Genomic DNA, 13085 nt, shown 5'->3' with positions numbered 1-13085 from the left:
GGCGGGGAGGCGGGGGCCAGCCGCCGGCCACGCCCCCGCTTCAGACCACGCCCCTCGCTCTCGCAAGCTACGCCGACCCCGCCCGCCCCGCCCCGACCGCGCGCCCGGTGCGGGGCGGGCGGGGGAGGAGGAGGAGGAGCAGCGCAAATTCGGCATCTGCGCGTGCTATGCGAAAACCACGGAGCAATGCGAGAGTTTTGGCCTACCCGCCTTGAGCTCCGGCACGATGACGTCGTGCCTGATGGGTTATTTTAATTCCGCGCCTCGCTTTACGGAAGGATGCTCTCAGCTCAGCGCTTGCCCAAAATGAATTCGAGATGAAAATAAGATCTAGAAACCCTAAGTTGCACAAGTCAGTGTTTGCTTTGGCCATTCCGGGATTTATCAAATGCGTGATCACAAATAACGAGAACTGTTCTTAACCCTGGTGGTAATTGATACAAAATTATAATTGGCACCTTTTATAAATGCCACATAATCGGAGTTTGACAATATGGATCATTCAGTAGCCCTCAGCACCGCTTTCCTTTCTTTTGTTACCATGTAACGTCTCTAGGAATATTTCAGTAGATCCCAGTGGGGTGGGAAGCACGCAATGTGATTAGTAACAGCTTGGAAAAAATTGCCAGCACGGCTTTTGAAATGGTGAGATTTGAAAACTCACTACTAATTGTTCTGGCCTGCCAGACATGGACTGCTACATCTAGACCTTGAAGTGTCTCTCTGCTTGTCTTCTTAAAGTCATAGTCTTTCCTGCCAGTCCACTTCTACAAAACTGCTATAATTGACTCTCATTGGTTTTCTGTCAATTCTCCTTTCCTCTACTCTCAACAAATATTAGCACACTGCCTACATTTTTAGACCGTCATTTGGAATCTCTCTGTTTTTGAGTGGTTCGGCACCCTGTGTTGCACAGCCATAAAATCAGTTAGGTTTTCAGACCCATTCAAAACTTGTGTCTGGCTCCAGCTTGCTTACCTCCCCCCCCCTTCCCAGAGGCTGAACTCTGGTCCTGATCCATTTGCAGTGCAGACCCCCCTCCCTTCCTGAAAGCTTTTCAAAAAGGTGGCTTTATGCTTTTCCCCATGCTGCCCTTTACTGTTAGGTGCGGCTGCTTGTGACTATCCTACCACTTCATGGCACCCCATCAAATTCCTCTTTAATTTACTTGCCTGGTTATCCACAGCAGCAAGCTGCTGCCTGCTGGTACAGGCTCTGGGTTAGGGACCCTCCCCGCAAAGTCCTTAGCACAAAAGGACCTAACTTGTGGGTGAAGGTCATACATACACTGGGATACTGGTAACTGCCTAGATCTACAGAGCAGATACTTTTCTGCCTGTCCCGCTCCCTGTGTCTGCTCAGCAGATATGCTCAGCCCGTGCCTGATCCCACTCACAAAGGGAGCCCTCAGCCTTCCCTTTTATCTGGAAATGAAATGCACACCCGGACTTCAGGATACCTGCATTGCAATCTCTCTTTTTTATCAACAAGGATCAGAGCCTACAAAAAGCCTTGACTTCAGAGGCAAGGATATATTTGGCAGCGGGGTCCGTTTAGTCCCTGTGGCTGTTCTACTTCGTGCGAAAATTAAGTATTGCTTGAGCAATGAGAAGACGGGGTTTGGCATACCACACAAAAATAAATGGAGGAACCAGTCACTGATTATCTGATAAGGGCTTGTTATCTTCCCCACCTGTCTTATATCTGGTAATTATGAGTGTTTTTCTAAACGGTGTAAGAAATAGAAGCGGTAACAGACAGAGGTTCACTTGATAATAAAAACCACAATGGAATTATCTGGGGAATGACAAAATATCAGTCTATACTAAATAATCCATCTATCATTTTCCCTGTGGGAAGATTATCTGACATGATTAAATTCCCATGGTACATCACCATAACTGTATGTTTCATAAATAGCTTATTTCCAGTATGTCTGTTTTCAGTTGAATCTGAGAAGATCAGTCCAGTAATGTCAGCAGATAAGAATCTGATGCTTTGATTCACAATGAAGGATTTAAACAAATGTTTGAAATAAGAACTAAACTAAAATAGATATGCTATTCAATCAACAGGTTTAATGTTTTTCATGCATTTGTAGCTATAACTTGTGACCATTTCTGTTCCACAATGAGAACCATCAAAATCAGCAATTCTTAAGTTCTTGGATGTATCTTTTTATTAGTTATATTTTTTCCATTTATGATGTCAATGACAACAACAAAAATGTAAAAAAAACCTCTAATGGTCAGTTTCTGTTCTGGGTTACCATGCCGGTTCTGTAGCAGAAAGTTGGGTCTTTGCTAAACACAAAGTACTATTCAGGAGTTCACAAGCTTAAGTATGCTAACCCAAAACTAAAAAGCAAGTGACTGTAAAGAGCACTAAATATTAAGGAAAATATAGTACCGTGCAAATGTGAAATTGTAAAAGCAGTCCTAGGCTGCAAAAAGCAATTAATCAGTCCTAGGCATTGACAAGTATTTCATCCTACGATGAAATAAATCCATTGTCTATTGATCAGCAGTTACTGACCATCCTGTTTCCATAGTCAGCAGAACATTCTCTGGATAGCAGAAGTCCCAGGACTGTGAGATTTTAATACAAGAACTTTGCACTGATCACATGAGAGATCTTGGTCTGAGGAACAGAACAGCTTTTTCTAATATTTGGGAAGGAAGAATGTAGAATATGGTGTACTTAGCAGATTAGATCTGAATATGAGGAATGGGGTGGGGGAGGGAGCAAATTTTGAAAGAACAGCCTAAATACATGTGATTGTGTCAGACATGGCTCTGCAGGCACAAGAGTTTGGGATTCAAACAAAAGAGCTGCTTTGTAACCATCTTTGCTTACGGGCAAACACATTCAGCAGAAGTTCGGAGCAGAATAACTTGCTTTAAATTCAGTAACAAAAACGGGCTTTGAGGTACTGTTAAAACTTCCTCTTTGTGGGAAAGCCTTTGGCTGTTGGAACTGAGCAAACATGACTTCTAGCTTGCTTGTGGTGACTGAAATCTGATAGATGCCCATTACCACATCTAACTCAGGTAAAGTATCTGACAGGAAAAAAATAATGGAAGTTTAACATCAACTGTAGAGATATCCAGCTCATCTTAAATTTGTTAGATAAATGTGCACAGTTCTTTTAAGATTAGAAATTGCTGTAAATATATTACCAGTTGTCAAATTTTTCTCATGATCACCAACTTGGGCAGTGTTTTCCTGTTCAGGGGAAAAAAAGGTAAAACAAAAAAACTTGTGTTCCAATGAAAGAGAAAGAGAGGAAGAGAGAAAAGAAAGAAAGAAAGAAAGAAAAAGAAAGAAAGAAAGAAAGAAAGTCTGACAAATAATTGATCAATAGGTACATAGAGACAGAAAGATTTAGAAAGAAAATTTCATGGCTCATGATGTAAGTAAGCAGATTGCACTCCTACCCTGATTTTCATGCAGAGCGGGCAGCTACTGGCTTGTAAGCTGGACATCTGCAATGGGCAGTTAAGTAGGGTTTGTAATAAAGGATAGAATGAGAGGCCATGTGGATCAATATGACCTATTTGGGAAGAGTAGCACAGATTACATAAAAGAAAATCCTGTTTGGTAAACGTCTAATGAATTTATCAAGGGGACAGCAAGCATGTAGATAAGAGTGATATAATTGATGCAGTCGTCTTGAATTTCCCATCAGCTTTTGGTGAAATCCTTAACCAAAGTCTTTTAAGGAACTAAAGCAATGGAATAGGGGAGAAATCCTAGACTGAATAAAGAACTGATTGCCAGATAGGAAAGGCAGGATAGGGGCAAACATTTAATTCTTGCAGGGGAGAATCATTCCCAGAGGAGTTCTGCAGGGAACTGGGCTGAAAATTGTGCCATTCAATGTGTTCATAGATGACCCAGAAAAGAGACCAGATGGTGCAATGAGAAAATTGGCTTATGAGAAAGTTATTTGGTGGTGTAAAGATGAATACAGGTTGCAGGAAACTGTAAAGGACCTGAAACGGCTTGGTAGCTGGGCAACAAAGTGTCAGAAGAAATTCAGACAGATAATGTAAAGCGATGCACATAGCAAGAAAAAAATCCTCATTATCACATGAAGATTCATAGCCTATTGATCATTACCATACAGGAGCAAGACTAGAGGACCCCAATAGAAAGTTCCATGAAAACATCAGCTCAGTGCTCAGCAGTGGTCAGAAATCATATGGAGAGGTAGGAATTGTTAGGAAAGGAATGTGAGAACAGAGTAGAAAATGTCATTGTGCTACTGCATAAATCCACAGTTCACCCCAACCTTGAATACTGTGTGCAGTTCTGGTTCCCTGGAGTAGACCTGGAAAAGAGTCAGAGAAAGGATGCCAAGATGACTGTAGATGTGAAATGGCTTCTGTACTAGGAAAACATGAATAGACAGGGACTCTTCAGCTTGAGAGAGAGCCTGTTGATGAGAGCTATGACCAATACTTTGCTGTATCTACAAAGCCACAAGTGGTCTGGAGCCTAGACCATCTTCCAGAACAAAAGGGGGAAGGAACTAGGGGCCATCAAATTAAAGCCAACAGGAGACAGCTTCAAAACATGCAAAAAGAGATGATTTTTGTCATGCAAGGTTTAGCAGCCTTGTAGAATTATTTGGCAATGGATGCTATGGACAGCTTAGCTGGGTTGAAGGGGAAATGGGACAAATGCTTGGTAGAGAGATTCAGAGGGAGGTAGATAAACCAGACCTGACTCAGGAAATCCCGTGAACCAAAGGTAGCCCAAGCCCAGCAGAGTAGTCAGGAGTGGTCTCATATGATGTTTTTCTTGTCCTTGTTCCTTCGCATTTGCTTCTGAGTTACTGCTGAGCAGAGCATGCTGGCCCAGATGGAGCCTTTATCTGAATCTGTGTGGTTCCCATTACAAGGTCCTGCCTGCCTGAATTGTCAAAGAATGGCCTGTGCTGTGTAGGACGTAGACAGATTGTGTAGTGGTTTCTTAACAAGCAGAGCATGAAAAGGTTGATTTAAGACAGTTTGTATGGCCTTCAGGTCTGGAAAAAGCTCAGCTCACTGTTTTCTTATTTGGTAGTATATATACTTCAGGTAAATGACTTTTCCAGTATCATGGCACAATGCAGTGTTTAAGATTAATTGCTGAAAGTGCTGGTATAGTCACTTTTTCTTCCCAGAAATATAAAAAGCAACAAATAATTCATCTGTTTGTCCATCTCTGGAACTGTGATTCTCCTCCCACCTCCTGTTTTCTGCTTCTGGCCACTAAAGTGGAAGAAGTGAATAAAGAAAATAAACCACATGGAGTTCCAATGATGTATGTTTTCTCTCCTTCTGTCTTTCTCACTTTCTGTCTTTGACTTTGTTACTATTTTCTTCTGCATGATTGTATCTGATGCATCGATCACTTCTTCCTCATTCTGCAGACCCAGAAATGGAGGTTGAAATGTCAGGTCATTAACTGGGAGCATCACCGGCCTAAGAATTCCATTTTATGAGCCAGCTACCCTTCTTTGTTTTAATTACAACAGGTCATAAACAAAAGAGAAGCAGGGAAGATAGATGTGAGCAGCACAGAGGATACCATTTACCTGCTCTTAATATATCAGGCTGATGGTATTTATGTTAGGATGTTTTTCGACTCACGCAGAAGCATGCTGTATTTTCACATTTTACTGCATAAAAATAATGTGATACAATAAAATAAACAATTTTTTTTAAATCCCATTATTTAGCTGAATAAGAGGTGTAATTATCGTTTCCATACAGATTTTGTATTTGGCGACTTGCTTGTAATGACTTGAAATAATACACGTCTTACACAAATTGGCAGGATGATGCATTTATGCATCATGGCTGGATCTCAGTCTTTCTTACTGAAATCATCTACATTTATTTATCTAAGAAGCAGCAGGATCAGGATTTTGTTCATACAATAATTTTTGCTCTTCCAAGTCCTGTAAATCTTGAGACATTCTGGGACCCGATCCAAAAATAACTGAGCCCCGTGAGACTCCTTCTATTCATGGTAAAGGATATTGGATGACAGAGTCTATTCTCACAACTCTGGCTGCAAGGAGGTCAGCAAGACACAGCAAAGGACTTATATCTGTGTTTCAGGACAGGAATATTACTTCCATAGTGCAATGACAATTCATCTAGATCTGCAATACTGAAAACTTTTATTTCATAGTATCCTTAATATCCCATAAAGAATTGATTCTTAATTTTGTTTTTAAAAAATATGCTGAGAAATCAATAGAATTATCTGGGGTTTTTCCCCTGGAATATTAATCTTATTCATCAGACTTAGTTTATATTGCATCTGTATTGCTGCCCTATGTCATTTAAAGCAAAATTAAGATCTATTCTCCTGAAATGCACATTGGGGGCTTGCTGGGCATCGCCACCTCACAAATGGCTGGGCAAATGAATATGCCACAGAGACTGCAGATGTTCAGAGATCAGTCTACATGTGTATCTGAAAGTGGCTGGAGTAGGTAAGCAACACCTGGTACAGCACAGATACACCCAGAGGTCACGAAGGCTGATGTCAGTGGGTGAGAAAGAGAGCTTGGCCTCACTGGGAAAGAAAGGCTGAGGCATCATAAGTCAGGCAAACTGTGAAGGCAGTAGTGTTGCATGTGATTCTGCTGTGATAGCCCGCTATGACTCAGTGGTTGTGTTTAAAACAAGCACTATCCATCAGCACAGTTGTATTTGTGGTTTAGGTCTACAACAGACCTAATTTAATCTGCTATGAAGGCATGTCTTAAACTCAAGAAGATTTTCTATTTCCCATATCTTAGTCTGGAAACAAGGATGTCTGGGGTCATCCATTCTGTCTCAGACATCCAGATAAAGCAGTATTCTTTAGAAACCAGAGAAGTTACTGATTTCTTCTAATATGGTTAATTGCAACATATTAGCTTTCACAGGGACAACCAGGTATGAAACAGCCAGCTGAGATTTGCTCTATAGTACAGCCATCCCAGTCCTGGCGAACATCTTCCGAAGAGCACAGCAGCCCAGTGACTGTGGTACCTCCTGGTGCCTCCAGGACTCAAGCACAGCTTTGCTCCTACTGTCCTCTTGTAGAGGATGTTGCAGGAGAAAGTGCACATTGTTACTAAACCTAATAGGGAGAAGCCTCCATCTTTTGGCTTGCTAAGGACAGACGCAGCAACGACTGATCTACAACCAGGTATACAGCTTCTGATAATCCCTGATCTGTGTGTGCATCTTTGTGTGTACAGAGTGGGCAGGAAAGGACCACTGACCTGCACTGACCCCATAGGTGGGGCAAAAGCCCTTCTCTTACATCTGTAACTGCAGCCACAGGGTGATGAACCATTTGTTCTTTGCGTGGTGTATAACACAGTGCTCACTAGATTCCTCCTTGCATTGGCTCTGCAGAAGCAGCGATGAAGCATGCAAGGAACTGCCATTTCTGGCTCCAGAGTACAAAAGAGCTGCCACCCCAAAATGTATTTCTGGAACCTAAGTGATGAAGCACATGAATGTCATCCAATTGTAAAATGGACCAGTGTTGCATGTCTGATGCTGTGAATTAGTATGCTTGCCGTTCTAGCCATACCCATGAATAACTGCTGACTGTGAATGCTATCACTGGTTGGTCCTGTTAACGTAATACAGGTCCTGTCTCTTTTCAAATTCCCAAACGTACTTTGGGCTGGAGCAATGTTTCCGTAACTTTCTGTAGATGTGACCTCCTTCAGGGCCTACCTGTCTTCCTGGGACTTCGAGAAAGCTGTGTATTCACCTCTCCAGCCAAGGACCAGTGAACTACCAGCTGGTGGCAGCAGCTGCTTCTCCAGGATCAGGGTGTGAGGACCTGGTCACAGTTCCTGGCAACAGTGTATGTAAATACACACGCCTCACTTTTAAGGAACTGAGCCATTGCCAGTAACCTTGCAACTAATCTAACTATTTTTTTAAGAATTTAGCTTCTCTAATCTTTTGTCACCCCTTTTGAACTTTGTCCGTAGTAGCTTGGGATTTATAATTGGCATTGAGAAACAGGAAGCTAAAGCATGTCTCTTACTACTGTGATGACAATGCTGATGTTAAGATCTTAGGAAAAAGGAGGAAGAATTCATTACCCGTAAATGTGTTGCAATTGACCTTTCTTATGGCTGTGTGCTGTAAAGAGGAAAATGAGAGTATATAGTGAGATTTAGGAGAACACAAAGGTAAAAGGATTGACCGGAGTCAAAGCAAGTGTGTTTAGCAGGCATCAAAGATGAGAGTGTGTTGTTCTGCGATCCAAATATGATCTTACCGTCACCTTATACGAAGGCGTTAATACTTCCCCATCTTTACTAAAAGTACCTCACTGAGTGCCGTCTTCAGTCACATCAGCCTTTTTTTTTAAAGCTGCCTCACTCTGGCAGCACATCCTTTTTATCCCTTCTACCGATGCACTCTTCTTTCTTTATGTCTTCTTTCTTTGTGTGCTCCTCCAGATTTACATAAAAATTCCTTTATCGTTGGCCCCTCAGCACATGACTTTGTACTATTGAACTTTATCCTGTTGCTGTCACTTCAGGTGAGCAGGAGGTCTGCGATGCAGTTGTTTTAAGACTTCAGGAGCCAAAAATTACTTGATGGCACCATAAAGTATTTGAGACCAAAGTACCGAAATTCCAGCATTCTGCTCCCCTGTGTTAATTTTGTGTGGTTCACACTGTCATCCACCTGTTACTTAGGTGACCTAGAGTTTTAGTGCCTTTGTCTAGCTGGGGGTCAGCCTGGCGCTCTGAGCTGGTAATAAGCCACATGTGTGTGCACGTGTGTCCTTTGGTGCTGTGCACCAGAGTACTGGAGCACATGGAGCACTGCTTTCAGGCACAGCCACCGTGCACCGACTAGTGAAGCAGGTCTGGCAGCAGCCCTCAACTTGGTGTGGAGCAGCCTGCAGCTGACGCAGGACAGCCGTCAGACTCTTCTTGGAGTACAGAGCCGCCCGTCACTAGCTGGACACTCTGCAAAAAAGGGCCTGCCTGGTGCTCAGATGCATATTGTTTGCCCCCAGTCAAAAGCAGGGGAGCTGTAAGGCCTCCGTGATGGCCCTGGTTCTCTGGCTATATGCAGGAGCCCAGAAAGGCTTGTGATCTCAGACCTTTAGAAGTTCTAGCCAGAAAATCCATACAGGCACTGCCTGCCATGACAAACAAGAATTTTTGCATCCAGAGTAGAGCGACCATCATATAGTTGCCATTCCTCCAACCACTCCGTGAGGTACAGCCTCCTCACTGAGCAGCTACAGAATGACTGTAAAGGTGATACTGTAAGATGAAAATGTGGCCAGAAGATGTCAAGGCTGAAGGTGGAACAAGATAAAGCATGCATTGTACCTTTATTTCGGGAGAAATTTATGAGTGATTTCTGTGCTTTACAGAAAGACTTTTCTCAGGATTACTGACCACATCTTGCATTTGTGTATGAGTGCAAGAGTTTAAAAAATACCTGTGTGTGTATGAGATGGTCACCTCTGGCACAAATTTCCATGATTCAGAATTCCTGGATGCAAATCTCTTTTAGTCGGTAAGTAGCAACACATGAAGGTGAACCCCATGAAAATAAAAAAACCTCTCCTGAACATTTCCAATGCTGTGCAGACTCCAAAAGCAGACAGACAATCATATTCTTCAGGGATATTGTTTACCTCGCTCATTCTCAAAAGCTGTTGCTGTGATATAATGGCTATTCATTTACCTCATTTATTCACTTACCCAGGTATCCTTTGCATTTACCTGGGCTTATCATGTCCGTGGAGCAGAGGTTACCTCAAGTATTTTGCTTATCTAACTCAGTGAAGGAGATTAGAAATGCCAGATGGACTTCCAACACTGAGAGGAAGGTAACTTTGGAGAACGTGTCAACAGTTAACATAGGGACTGCACATGCAGCTCTACAGGCTTTTACATTCCAGGAGTGAACATTTTTGTGTCTTTCTTCATTCTTGATGTTTGTTGCTGGAAATGCCTTTCCTCTGAACATCCTTTTAAAAATAAGTGATGTTGTCACTTTGGAGGATAAAAGGAGGCAGACAAATAATGAATAATCAAAGGTGCCCAGTGAGATACCAGTAAGCGTTGGGACAACTCAGTCAGGCAAAAGAGGGAGAGATTAATAAATAGCTTCCTTGTTGAGGTCTGTGTTTGCAGGTTTACAAAGAATTTGCTAAATAAAACTCCATTTGATTCTAGGAAGGAGGCTGTGTCCCATGCTATAAAGGAAATCAATGGTGCCTACCAAGCTGATCTAGGTAAATAACTCTTTTAGAGTTCCAGGTCTAAAGGCTGGCTGAATCCTGAGTATATGAGCAGGACACACAAACCCTAAGATTTTAATGCCACCTATAACAGTCTATCTGCAGACCTGCAGAGGAAGGCGAGAAAGACCAGTAGAGGACAAATCATGCATCAAGAGGAATAAAATAAAATCTTTCCCAACTCCAGTCGAAGCCCTGAGGCATGGAATTATTATAAGTATAATGCAAATTGTCAGTGATCTAATCTATTTTCTCACACATTTGGGGATACTGACACATCAGATGTCCAGGGACTCATAATATAGCCTCAATTTTCTGTCTTCAGGCATTTTCCTATTCTATTGTGTTGTACAGTTGTGTCCATAAGCTTCTCAGGCTCCATCCTACAAGACTGAAAGCTACCGCTTCCAGTGCTCGGGAGAGTATTCGAGCCTTTCATTCATCAGATAGCTGGAAGCCTTTAGATTTCCAGTCCAAATGTATTCAGGATTACTCACTATACAGCCATTTGATCATGTGATGAAGTCAATATCCCCTTCTGACATTTACTTCTCAAATATATTTATAAAGTGTTACCACACCCCCGCTCACTCTTTGCTGGGCTATACTAAACAAGACAAGATCTTCTGATTCTCCTAAGATGATGTGCATTGTGTTCCCCTAACCATCCTAGAAATGCTTCTTTGCACTTGTTCAATTTAAGTAACATTTTCTAACGCACTCAGGCCTTAAAATTCTGCTGCATTCAGGTGAAAGCAAACAACACACATTTAAGCTTTTTGCTGAGACCCAGGTAACTCCTTTTTTGCAAACCCTGCAAAAATGAGAAAATCACTGGCCAATATTATCCTGCTAGAAGAAAAACCACACATCTTCCTGGTAGCCCCAAACAACACCAAATTGGCATTGCAATAGGAGTTCAAAGCTCTGAATCTCCAGCTAGTGACAGATGCCTTTCTAACTGCAGGAAGAGTCTGGGATGCCCTTCATCAGCTGCAGTCTGCTCTACGTGAAGCTGAAGGCTGCTGCTAGACCCGAGCTTTGAGCACTGTCCTGTTTCACTAATCAGCGTACAACGGCTGAGGCTGAAAGCAGCTCTCCAGCTAAATATGTAGAAGTATCTGCCAGGGGTCAGTCTGTTTTTCATACCCAGATGCCCTTTTACCTCCCTGATTCCGAAGTCATTGCATCACTCTAGGTTGTCTTTATGTACCGTAAGTGGATCAGCCAGGCCTGCTCCAAGGCAAGGGTAAGAGGGCCATGTCTGGGAGATGGCAGACTAGTTCAGTTTGACTCCTGCACCTGGCAAACTGGTGAGAGTGTGTTATAATGAACAGAGTTAATAGATATGTTTCTACTATGTAAGATACTGTGGAAGAAGAATTGATGAGGATCCCTGTAAAGAGAGACCATGGCCCAAATTTGTTCAGAGTTTTTTGTCAGTCAATGAATATGTGAATGAGGACAGTCTAGATGATACAGGAGGAGTCTCCCCTGCAAGCTGTTTTACTCCATTCTGCTTCAAGGCCCTACACTTGCAGCCATCCGGAGTCCATCCTGGACTAACCAACTCACTCCCTCGCTGAGAAAGCCTGGGTATGAAAAAGAGGAGTTCACTACACCACTTCAGCTTTTTTACCCTGCGGACAGTACAGACACAGATTGTGCCAGATTTCACTACTTCCAGCACAATCAGAGTCCCCTGTCACAGCAGAACACTGTTTGGCCGGGCACACCTATTATACCTTCCACGTCACTGGAAGAGCTTTCTCACCACTTCCATCATTAATCTCGTACCATTTTACAAAACAATGGCGCAAGGCCACGGAGGGGCTGCTTGTCTCTGCTCTCCCTTTGCAGAGACCTTGCTCTTTTTTATGGCTTCACCGCTGGGTAGATACCTCAGCAGTTATATGAGACAGGTAAATAACTTTCATCATGTTAAATTTATGACAGCGGCTCCTGCTGCCAACTGTCACAGGAACAGCACACAGAGACCTTTCAGTTTAAAACATTAATGTAGCCCACACAAAGGCTCGCGTTGCTAATTGGCATTCTGGTTCAGTTCAGCATACGTGCCCCACCATCCTGGCTTGCGCTAGATACCCAACGAGGGACAACCACTGAACGCCTTGTTCTGCACGACCACCTGCCAGGGCTGAAGCTGCAGGTGAAGTTTCTGTGACTTCAAGCTTTTTGCACCAGAGCAGGAGGAGCCTCCCGACCTGTCCCATTATGTTTCTCTGTGCCCTGCTCCATCTGCTAACAAGAGGAACAGAAATTTCCTTCTGTGCCTTAGCTTCTCTCCCTGCAAGCCCTGCTGGAGTCATTTACCCATCAAAGCACAGACCACTTGTCACCTGGAAGCATCAAGCACCACGGAAGGTCTGCATGCAGTTTGTCTGCACTCCAGAAATTTCCCAGCTCCATGGATGGGCTGCCAATATCTCAGGGGTGGGGGTGGGGGGCAGCGTGTCTGGCACTCCAGAAGGTTCCTAGGGGAAGGCTTGGACACGCTTTCCAGTATCCTGTAAACTGGAGGTTCCTCATTCGCTTGGGCAGGGTGGGCTATAGGGAGAAGGAAGGTAGGAGAGGAATGTGAGACAGACAGAACATTCCCAGACACTTCAGCCCACCCACCTCACCTTCCCCAGGACTTCTGACCACCTGGGAGACACCCTGTCACACGCAGATCTTCTCAGGGTAGGAAGTTCAGCAAACATCTCCTGCAACAGACCCCAGGTATCTGCACACAGGGGAGGATCAATGCAACCCCAATGGTTATCACACTGACA

This window comes from Harpia harpyja, chromosome 1 (assembly GCF_026419915.1).
Source record: "Harpia harpyja isolate bHarHar1 chromosome 1, bHarHar1 primary haplotype, whole genome shotgun sequence".
Taxonomy (NCBI): Eukaryota; Metazoa; Chordata; class Aves; order Accipitriformes; family Accipitridae; genus Harpia; species Harpia harpyja.
The sequence above is the reverse complement of the archived record's forward strand: the minus strand, read 5'-3'. Positions refer to the sequence as shown.